Source organism: Pinus tabuliformis, chromosome 3_1 (assembly GCF_031772625.1).
Source record: "Pinus tabuliformis cultivar Carrire ecotype Pingquan chromosome 3_1, CPIR1, whole genome shotgun sequence".
Lineage (NCBI taxonomy): Eukaryota > Viridiplantae > Streptophyta > Pinopsida > Pinales > Pinaceae > Pinus > Pinus tabuliformis.
Window position 1 is genome coordinate 25655471 of NC_142301.1, and position 12212 is coordinate 25667682.

A 12212-nucleotide genomic window follows, 5' to 3' on the forward strand; every position below is an offset into this window, starting at 1 on the left:
TCATAGTTTCTTCATTGCTGCCAAAAATAATATCATCTACATAAACAACAAGAATTAGCAATTTGTTATTTTCAACTTTTATATAGAGATTGCTATCTACTGATCCTTTTGAAAAGCCTTGTTGGTGAAGATATTTGTCCAACCGATAGTACCAAGCCCTTGGGGCTTGTTTGAGCCCATAGAGAGCCTTTTTCAATCTGCATACAAGGTTTGGATCATTCCCAAGAATGAACCCATCTGGCTTCTCAATATATACTTCTTCTTCTAAGTCTCCATTCAGGAAGGCTGATTTCACGTCCATTTGAAATACCTTGAAGTTTTGAAAGCTTGAGAGAGCAAGGAACATTCGGATGGCCTCTAGTCTTGCCACAGGAGCAAAGGTCTCTTCAAAATCTATTCCTTCTTGCTGTGCATACCCTTTACAAACAAGTCTGGCCTTGTTTCTAATTACTTCTCCATTTTCATTTAACTTATTCTTGAAGACCCATTTTGTTCCTATTACATTCTTATCTTTTGGTCTAGGAACCAATTCCCAAGTGTTGTTCCTTTCGATTTGCTCAAGTTCTTCATCCATTGCTTTGACCCAACATTCATCTTTGCATGCTTCTTTCACATTTTGTGGTTCAATGGAGGAGAGTAGAGCCAAGTAGCTTGAAGCTTCTGCAAGTGTCCTTCTTGTTTGTACTCCTGCTTCTTTCTGCCCCACAATCTGAGTTTCTGGATGATTCTTTTGGACATATCTGGATGGAGTCTTTTCTTCTATTCTTGTCTGCTCCTCTGGTTCTTCTTGAGATTCTTCTTCTTCTTGAGGTTCTTCTTCTTCATCATTTCGCCTTTGAGAGTAACCTTCATCTTCTTCATGATGAACTTGCCTAGGAATATATCCCTTCTCATCAACCACTATATCAATACTGTCAACAATTCTGCCAAGTCTTTTATTGTAGCACTTGTATGCTTTGCTATGTGGAGAATAACCAAGAAGAATGCCCTCATCTGCTCTAGGTTCAAGTTTGCCAAGTTGCTCATCAGTGTTCTTAATATAACATTTGCTCCCAAAGATTTTGAAATGCTTCACGGAAGGAGTTTTACCACTCCAAAGCTCATGAGGTGTTTGAGTGCTGTTTACTCGGACATTTGTTTTGTTAAGAATGATAACAGCAGCATGTGCGGCTTCTCCCCAGAAGGTTGCAGGAGTACCTGATTCATCGAGCATAGCACGAGCCATTTGTTGGATAGTTCTGTTCATTCTTTCCACAACCCCATTTTGCTGAGGAGTTCTAGCTGTAGAGAATTCTCTTCTTATCCCATGTTCATCGCAGAAATCAAAAAATTCATTTGATGTGAACTCCCCACCTCTGTCAGATCTGAGGCACTTGATTTTGTGTCCTGATTCATTTTCGGCCAATGCTTTGAAGGATTTGAATTTTTCGAATGCTTCATCTTTGTGCTTCATAAGCCCTAACCAAACAAACCTTGAGAAATCATCAATGAATAATATCAGATATTCTTCTCCTCGAGGTGACCTTTTCCTAAATGGACCACATACATCTGTATGGACTAGCTCAAGAGGCAAGCTAGCTGACCCTTCCTTCTCTGGAAAGTTAGTTCTGGTCTGCTTTCCAAACTGACAAGATTTGCATATGGTGTTGTCTGGAATTTTGATATCTGGAAGATCGCGAACTGCCTGATATTTGCATGCTTTCCTTATTTGTGAGAAGCTTAGATGTCCCAACCTTCGATGCCATAACCAGTGCTCTTCATCCTTGCTAAGATAGCATTGTTGTTGTTCTTCTTCAAATATGTACAGATTATTTGGAGTTCTTTTGCCTTTGAGAACTGTTTTACCTGTATCAAGATCACGAACAAGACATCCATTCGATCTGAAAATAACCTCTGTTTTTTGATCACACATCTGGCTGACACTTAGAAGATTATGTTTCAATCCATCAACATACAAAACATTTCCAGCCTTGACCTTTTCTTTTAAAGGAGCAATACCTTTTCCTTTTATAGTAGCAGGAGTATCATTTCCAAAAGAGACTTTCTTTCCCTTTTCTAAAGTAGAATAAGATTCAAGTTTTTCTTTATCACCTGTCATATGTTTCGAACATCCACTGTCAATGTACCATAGATTTTCCTGTCCTTCTGCATAAAATGCTATCCCACATCTTTCTGTTTGAGGTTCCTTTATTCTCCATGTTTTGGTGCTTGTGGCTTGTTCCTTTTTCTCCTGAAACCTGCTCCTGCATTCAGAGTCTTTATGACCAAAATTATTGCAAATAGAACATTCAACTTCATTTTCAAGCACCGAAAAGTTGTTATAGGTCCTTTTTGTAATCCCTGTCATACTTCTTTGTTTTTGAGCTTCCCTAGTCATGATTGTTTTATATGCAACACATTGAGCTGCTCTGTGACCAAAGTTGTGGCAAGAAAAGCATTGTCCATTGAAGAAGCTTCTGCGGTTATTGAATCTACCAGCCAACTGATTGTAATTTCTATTTTCATCTATTCTTGAGCCAAACTGAGAAGATTTTACCTGTGGTTGGTTGTAGCTTTTGTTCATCCTTAAGGAGGATTGTCCCTGATAGTTTCTGTTTGTAACTCGTCCCTGCTTTACCTGATTATCTTCATTGTTCTTCCGCTCATTTCCTCTTGCTGCATCAAGATAACTTTTTGAGGTGGATGCTTGAGAGGTTTCTCCATTATAGCCCAAACCTGTTTTGTTTAGAGGAGACCGCTGCACACTAATAATCTCATCCAAGGTTTCAGATCCTTTGACAAATTTAAGATTAATAGTTTTTGTTTTCTCAATTTCTTTTCTGAGACCAACAATTTCACCTTCTAGTTTTTCAAGATGTTTTTCCTTTTCATCAATTTGAAATTGCAAAGTATCAATAATCACATTCCTTTCTTCTATGCTTCTCTTGAGTCTAGTGATTTCATTATAGAGATTATCCACATCTATAGCATCCTCATAATCATCATCTTCAAATGCCATTAACAGCTTATATTTATTACCTTGTTCATCCTCATCACTGTTTGATAAGCCATCACTATCTTCATGGGTGTAGTAGCTTTTCCTATTTGCACTTTGTTTCTTGTTCCATCTAGCAGGTTCTTTTCCTTTATCCTTATAAGGACATTTTGCAGCATAATGACCTACTTTCCCACAAGCAAAACATTTGAAAGGTAGCTTACCTCTGAACCTTCCAGAACCCCTTTGAAGATTTCTGACAAAATTTGATTCTTCTTCCTCTTCTTCTGGAACATGGCTTGCTTCATAGTAATCTTCTTTTCCTGATGCCTTAAAAGCAGCTTCCCTTCTGTCAGATGGACCTCCCTTTCTCATTTCATAAGCGGTTAGAATTCCATGTAGCTGAGACATAGTGAGAACACGGAGATTTTCTTTTTCTTCTATTGCAGATACTTTAGATTCAAACTTGGGGATAAAGATCTTAGAACCTTTTGAACTACTATAGTTTCTCTTATTTCTTCACCCAAGTTTTTCATACAATTAACAATCTCATCTACCCGGAGAAAATAATTAGCCACACTTTCATCATTATACATCCTGAGAGTCTCATATTGAATCCTGAGTGTTTGAAGTTTAGCTTCCTTTACCTGTTCATCTCCTTCATAGCTAGTGATCATTTTGTCCCATATTTCTTTTGCTGATTTGAAGTGCATGACCTTCATGAATTCTGTTTGAGATATACTTCCTAATAGGGTAGCGACTGCTTTTGCATTTGTTTCATATGCCTTTTTTCATCTGGATCTGTAGGAGTAGCTGAAGGAAAAGCATAGCCTTTTTCTACAATGTCCCAAACTTCTGTACCAAGAGATTGAAGATATGCAGTAACTCTTACCTTCCAATAATTGAAATTTGTTCCATCAAAAACCGGTGGCCTGATTGATGCTTCTTTCTCGTAGTTGCTCATGATGAATGATCTTCCTTCAAGCGATCAAGCTTCTCTGAAGGACCTGCTCTGATACCAATTGTTGGAAATAATACTGAGAGGGGGGGGGGTGAATCAGTATTATCAGATTAATCAAACTTTTCAAATGCCCAAAACATATACGCTACTTCAGTTAAGTGAACCAGCGTGTACATGCTACTGTGACGAAGTAAAACAGCGTATAAGTAGAAAACTCACAATTTAGTTGGCTTATTCTTCAATTAAGTGCATCAGGACATTATTCATCATATTAACAGTAAACATGTGCAGTATAACAGAACAGATAAAAAGCCACACACATGAACACCAAGATATAAGGTGGAAACCCAATGTGGGTGAAAACCACCTGCTGCAAGTTGTCTCTATCTTTCTTAATATGAAACTTCAGTTTACAATCTTTTGTACTGGTGCAGCCTTATACCAGTACGCAGGCTACAACCTGCAGAAGGCTTCAACCTTCTCTCGTTCTCCAAACTTCCTTGGAAGGGAGCTCCAACCCCCTTTTGCTTTTGTACTAGCCAAGATACTAGTACGTAGGTGCTGACCTACAATCTTCCTTCTTCCAGGTATCACTTTTCATACATTTTCAGACTTGGATATTCCTGAAGCACAACATTACAATCTGAAGACCACAATTCATTCAATTTTCACAACAGATCATTGAAGCATAAAACAACCAACTTTGAATCACTGAACCACTGAACCCTGTCAATCACCAGTTACCAGAACACAGAGCAGACTACAGAACTCTGTAATAACAGTCAGATCCCACTGTAAACCCAAATCAAGCTTCAAAAGATATACGCTACTTTAATGAGCAGAAACCGCGTATACACGCGCTTTTACCGAAGCCAACCTGCGTACAGATCTAAAAATAAACTTTCTCAACTTGCAGCTGTACCAGATATTAGTTAGACTCAGAACGTAACATTGCGACAATATGCAGATCTAGGAATACGCATAATCAACCATAACATGATAGTGCATTTCAAACCATTTGATCCCGATCTCTCCTTAGATCTAGTTCTCCATCAACCGATGAGATCTCTCCTTAGCTCAGATCAACCAACTCAGAACCTGCATATCAGATCTCTTTCTTTCTTAGATATTCATGCCTTGTCGAAAGATGATCTTTGCCTAATGATCTTCTTCTCCTTATATAGCCTTAGGCCTTTCTCAATACCAAGAGCCAAAACCATAGTAACACAATACCATCAACTTTAAAACTAGGGATCGACACGCCCGTCGAGACATAATGGTCCGAAATCATAGGCACAACTTCCAAGGTCTAACCACCATGAACCAAAGGAACCTTTCCACATACACGCGCTTTTTCTGAATCGAACTTGCGTGTACACGCGACTTGGGCTTAACGAAACAGCGTGTATGAGCTTTCTTGCCATGCTGTACTGAGATCTGTCTTCTGATTAAGTTGCCATCACCTGTACTAACCTTTGAGCACCTGTACCATCCACTGAGTGAGTTGCCATCAAGGACAACACTTGAACCATAATGCCAACACTGACTTGATTGTTCAGGAGTTACGGTGTTCTGAACGATAGAAGTTGAGAAGAGCTATACGGGTAAACCAATTGTCAATCCAGGAAGTGACAATGTGGCCATATGAGGTGCACCAACATCTCCCCAAGAGGGGAAAGGACTAGGATTTCCCCCAAGGGGAACCCCTTGGTTGGTGGAATCCATTTTCCTCAACCTAAGACCAATGTAGGAAAGGTGATATTTATTCTGTTTAAAATAAATTTTAGACACTTTGACACAACTTGTTTTTTCAGTTTTTTAAGAGTCGAGAAAAAACAAAAGATGACTCTAGTCTCCTTCGATTTTTAATGAGCTTGAAGTGACAAGTGCTCAGATGGACCTTTTCCTTTAAGGAGTCTGAAAAGGAACGAAAGAGACTACTCTGGAAATCTAGATAGAGGGATTACCAAATCAATCGCAAAACTACAGAATACTTTTTACGGTACGACAGTCAATCTTCCTGAATGCTATGTTCAATGCATTGCGATCGATAGGGTGGCAGACATAGCTTCCTATGGATAAAGGATAAAGCTTACTGTGGTCTCCCAATATATACTCGACGGTATGTGGGAGCACAAGTCCGTATTGGAACTTTCTGTCTCAAAGTGGAGGAATCACCCAACCAAAAATGAAAACAACAGTTACCATGTTTTACAACGTCGGAACATGTCTCTAGCCTAGACTTCTAAATGTTCTGCATTAGGTTCCAAAGCGTTTTTAGAGTCATTGAATTTATTTTATAGTTGATCTTGTTTAAGAAATTTTCCTTTCAGGTTCACAGCATGATGTAGATATACAATTCCTAAAATGCAATCTAAGATGATAAACAATCGTTTAATTTTTTGCAATGAAAATCCTAGCTACTAAAGAAAGAGGGATGATTTTCTTTCAACATAGAGCAGAGAGCACACACTATATGCATTGTCCTAAATCAAACCAACAAGTAGTCTAAATGCAAATGCACATGCATGTATTTGTTTTCAGCCTTCTTAATGTATGAATGATGATAAGAAAGCTAAGTGCAAATCTGAATTATTTCCAAAGCGACAATACTCAACAAATTTCTTTTCAAAATGAAGTGAAGGTAAGAGAGACACTTTGTGATTTCGAAATGAAAATTGCTTTTTGACACTTTAAAAACTACTAATTCAAATCATATACAATAGTAACTGTATAATCGACTATCAAGAACAATGGGATTGTCTTCTATGACTGAAAATGACAGTTACAACACTTTCAGATCAAGGAACGACAGTTCGATTATGCTACCTTTTTGCAAAAGAGAACCGAAAATGATGCACAATACATAAAAACACTTACAGTTCTTTGCACTATGGAGGCGGAATAATGTAAGGGAAGGGGGTTTTTACAGAGATACACTGACCACAGACAGCTAAACTCCAGAATAGGACTAAAAATAGTGAAGGAAAAACCAAAGCCTGAAGGTAAAGTTAACCTTCTCTGACCATCGCACCTGTCACACAGGGAACTGAGTATGCAGCGCACCTACTACACTCGGGAAGTGCGATGCATACAGACTGCCTTCAAGGCAGGGTGTGATGGTACCAGTATGAGACTTTGAACAAGTTTTTACTCACAATTTGCAATCTGGTTCGGGGATTTAAGCCAAGTAAGTGATGTACAGTATATGAAAATCATAGAGGTAGATCTAAGGAGGTTACTAGAGCTACCACTCAGGGCAATTAGTCTATTTGTAGGTTGATTGTTTAGTTTATAAATAAAACCTGGAGATTGACTGAAGTAGCATTGATCTACTTTGCATTCATAAAACAAATGCAGTTCGAAGGCTAGCTGGCTTGGCTTCAAGCTCCGTCTGTAAGTTTATAAAAGAAATAAAGATAGGCTAACAAACAATCTAGTCGATCCCCAACGGAGCCGCCATTTTGTTATCGGGAAATCTAGTGTCTATGCAGAACTACTAGTCCCACTAAGGGTGGTTGTTGGAGAGGTAAATCCCCTCTACGGATAGAGGCGATCCCTACTAGCCCAGCAAGGGTCTAGCAACAATCACACAATGCTGCCACGCATGTTCCTAATTGCAATTAAACAAGAGGTAAAGAGCACCTACTTGGATTCCCGCACTGTCGTTTGACAAAGGGATGTTGTCTTCGCTCCTTTGTTTCAGCTGGTCACAATCCTCCGCGATCTCCGCGAATAGATACCTGCACACACGAAGAGGAAACAAACGCAAGCGTGAAATCTAATAAAAGCAACCATACATCAGTCAGAAAAGACGTAATTCACGTTTAACCATTGCATAAACAAGTGAGAATGGAACAATAATAGCAGTCATCTATTATTAATCAGAATAGAGAAGAGTACAACCAAATGTTCTGACGTCGGTAACCTTCTCAGGAGGGGCCAGTCAGCATGTATCTCAAGCATTCACTTTTGAGGATGATTCTCCCAAGACAAACAACTCTCTCTCTCACACAAAAGTCACAAACAACCTTCCCTAAGCAATCAATCACTTCCACCTCTAGCACACCACACCTATAGCAGCAATCTGAGCACTACAAGCTCTATACAATCCAAGCTATTCCAAGCTAAGTCTAACTAGCTGCTCATGGTAATGGTGAGAGTTTATATAGGAGAAGGAGTCTCCTAAAAGGGTGGAAGGATGAGCTTATCTTCAAGGGAAGTTGTTGGAAAGGTTCGAACAGACATGCCATAGAAGGGAGTCGACAGTCACAAAGCTAACAACCAAGCCTAGAGGGATCTGGAAGGCAGGTTGTTTGAACAAATTCGCCTAAACTGGATCAGCGCGGATTATAGGGAAACTGCCGCGCTGTCGGCGCATCTCAATAACTGAAGAAGTCATGTCAGCGCGGAAGCACACGGAAAAGGCGCGCTGTGGACCATCGTGGAAAAGTGATGTTCTTCCGCGCTGGCAGCGCACAGCATACACTGGAAGGCGCCTGTCATCGCGGTTATTTTAGGAACAGACGCGCTGATGAACAAAACTTTGGAAAAATGGGTTTTTAAGCCAGTTCAGGGAGTAAACACTTAGTGATTGTGAATTCTGGGCACAACAGGGTGACTGACAGGAAGGCAGTGATAAATTACTGTGTAACAGATGCCCCCTAAAGCATGAAGACCGAGAGAGTGGGAGGGGTGAAATGCTTTACAACACACGCCGAACTGGAACACCACCAAGAAGGACCGAAAATCTCTGACAATCAAGTGCACGCAGTCTAGGCATGGGCGCAGCCATCCAAAAGATATGCGAGAATGGTCTGTGGAATGGACGCAGCCACCCAGTCAAAGAGACCAAAAACTGATAAGGTATGGTCGCAGCCATCCATGAAGACTCAGGTATGGGCGCAGCCATCCATCAATGAGTCATGTAATGATTATCCACAAAATCGCAGCCTGGACCATAACAAGCAAGGATCCAGGGTCTTGCGCTCCATCTCGACCCGAACAAAGTACAAGTCCAAGCATGTGAATACAGGAGTTGAAGTCGAACATGCGTGAACATCGTCTGATTACCAGTCAATGATGAAAACTGTTAACAGACGCGAGAGGTACCACCAATAATGACAATGGTCCTCAAGGTACTATAGGTACAATCCGTGGTGTGTGAATCAATGAGTTGGTGTCGAACACCCACGGAATCATTCGATCGAAGGCCAATGATGTAAACCTTGCGTCGAACACGAAGAACCTGCCATTGAGGCATGCGGGCTCCAAGGCACCTGAAAGGAGTCTCTAAGTCATTTTCTCGGATAATGAGTTGGAGTCGACGAGAAAGGACCTTGATCGAAGGTGGGCCATGGTGTTTCCCACATCATCGACACGAGACAGAGGTACAATAGTTTGTGTGAGATAGCGAACGAGGTTGCATTGTGGCAGAGGACAACTTCTCTTGAACATATAACGGCACTGTAACGGGTTTGGCAGTACTTGACATCAAATGAGCAGAGGATAAGGTGATGATGGCAATGAGCAGATGAGAGGTCAAATAGGATATCCCAAACCCATGGAGGCTAGTGAAAAACAAAATGAGATGACCCCACCCAGACACGATACAGCGGAGTGCCATGTTCAAGAGCGACGTACTGCCGAGACGACTGTAATCATAGTTCCATTTTCCCCACCATTGCTGGCAGGTACCCCGATTATTTTTGGATGACAAGCTTGACGGGGATAACATATGCTTGATGTGTGTCATTTCGACAATATCCGATGTCATTGAGTGTTTAACGAGCCTGACAAAGGAAAAACTCGGCCTCTTTTCTTGTTTCGAGAGTCTGAAAAGAATGCGGAAAAGGAGACTCCAGGGGGGTCCTTTTTCGTACAGTTGTGTCTCTCGAGCCCGAAAAAGTATAGAACTATGCTCGAAAGAACCGCCCGGTCATTACAACCGAGGAGTACTTTTCATGACTAGTGCCTTCGACCCGAAAAAGTAAAAAAGCGGTCGAAAACACGTCGTTTTAGAGCCGATATCGAGCGCGAAACGAAAAACACCCGGCAATCTTTTTGGTTCAACGGTCGGAAAAAGAGCTTAAAACGACCGCCTTTCATTCCTTTTAACGAGCTGAAAGGAAGCTCGGCTATCTTCTCTTGTTTAACGTCGGAAAAGAGCTTAGAGACGACACATTTGGGGATCACATGAACGGCGGACCGTCATGACCAAGTTGCTTTACCTGAACCTGCACAAGGGCACTACCCACATAAATCCATTCGATATGTGTAAAAAACATATTAAGACATGCATTTAACAAATTCAGGGCTAGAGTTATGGTTAAAAATGGTAAAAACCCAAAAACATGGCAATTTATGAGTTTTTACTATAAATAGGGGGGAGTAATAAGTCATTTTTACCATTTTACTATTTGGGAACGTGAACGACGTGGAGGAGCCAGAAAGTTGACGGAGCGATTTCCAGCCCATACAGACACCGTTTCCCGATCCGCTTCTTCCAGGTAGGTTCTTGTTGCCTTGCCCTGCATTTTGGTCAATTTTAGTAGGATTTTAACGGTTGAATTTGCCCAATTGGGCAAATTCTTGGTGCATGGATGCGCCCTCGGTCAGCGCGGATATCCCCCACGGGTCTGCGCTGACCGAATTGGAACAAAACGTGGCCAACTTCGGGTCAGCGCGGAAAACCCGTGTTCTTCCACGCTGACTTCGAAATTTAACGAAGGGTTGCCATGGCCAGCGCGGCTGTTTCTAAAACAGCCGCGCTGGCGCGGAAAATTTTTTTTGTTTGAAAAATGAACGTGAATTTTTTAATGCCAGCACTTCTAACTTGTTTCTATGGCTTGTGTAGGACATCATGGCTTTCCAATGGCAGGAAAGAGTTCACGATGTGGAAGATATAGCCGCTTGGGGGGATGTGAATTGCTGCAATGCCATGCGGGCTTGCGGTTTTATGAAATTCTTCCTCACGCCGCGCCTGAGAGCTCAGCATGATCTTCTTGAGCTACTGATTAGAGCATGGAACCCGGTGGATATGAAATTCACCATCCGTGGTCACGATATTGAGTTTGACCATATGGATATCTTTTTCCTGACTGGGCTGTCGCGCCGAGGTGCGAGGCCCATCTTGGAGGGGCAGCGACCTAGCGGCGGTACTTTAGATGACCTGATGGCTCGGGTCTGCCCGGAGGCTGTGAAGACGCGAAGTGGGAAGGTAGCAATCCCCACAGTGAGAGACATAGTGCTTCGCACCATTCTGTTCATGGTGACCCGGGCAGCGGGTAGTATGGCCAACCATGAGGCTTCAAAGACTCATCTCCTACTAGCTCTTGATTGCCTTGAGCCTACAGTGTTTGATTGGTGCACGGCAGTGACCAACAACATGAAGAGGCAACTGAGTAACTGCCGTCGCGGGGAGACAAAGCAGTTTGGCTATGGATCGATCCTGGTCCCGCTCATTCTGGAGCGAGTGCCAGCCATGCGGCTGCAGACGATGGCCGTGGATGCCCCCAGGGATCCTCGGGAGACGAGGGCCTCACGATGGGCTCGTATCATGCCACGTGGGGGTGGCGGCCGGCCACATAGCTGGGGAGCATTCTTCCGAGACTGGCTGGATCAGCAGGAGATCTTTGTGCAGGATTGGCCATATGCGGGTATGGATTTCCGCAATGACCCTGATTTGGCACTGCCCCCAGGTGAACAGTGGGATGATGCAGGTATGACACTTTGGCTTTGAGTTTTGCAATGTTTTTTAATTTTTTATGTACATGTCCTAATAAATGTCTTGTTATGCAGATGTGGGGCCTACTAGACCGATTGGCCTGGCTGCCACGGCACGGAGAGAAGGACAGGGAGCCGAGGTTTTGGCCTTAGCCCCTCCAGGGGTTAACGCGTCGGAGACTGTGGCTCGCAACCTTGAGGGGTTGCTGGAGGGGGTGCCTGACTACCAGGGGGTCGAAGAGGTCCCCTTAGAGCATCAGATCAATACAGTGGGGGTGGAACCCAGGGTGCACCGCTTTCTGAGGCGGGTAGCACGAGCAGCTGTGTACTACAGACATATGACTCAGATGTATTGAGATTTTTGGACATGCACATCTATTTTTGAGCGCCTTAGTGCGCCACACGATATATATATATATACATACCGATTTTTGGATGGGTCATTGTTACATATGATGATGTGTTGTTTATGTTATGCGTTTATTCAGTACAATTGTGATCTTATGTATGAATTTGCACGACACATGACCCACGGATTTTATATTTTTTAAT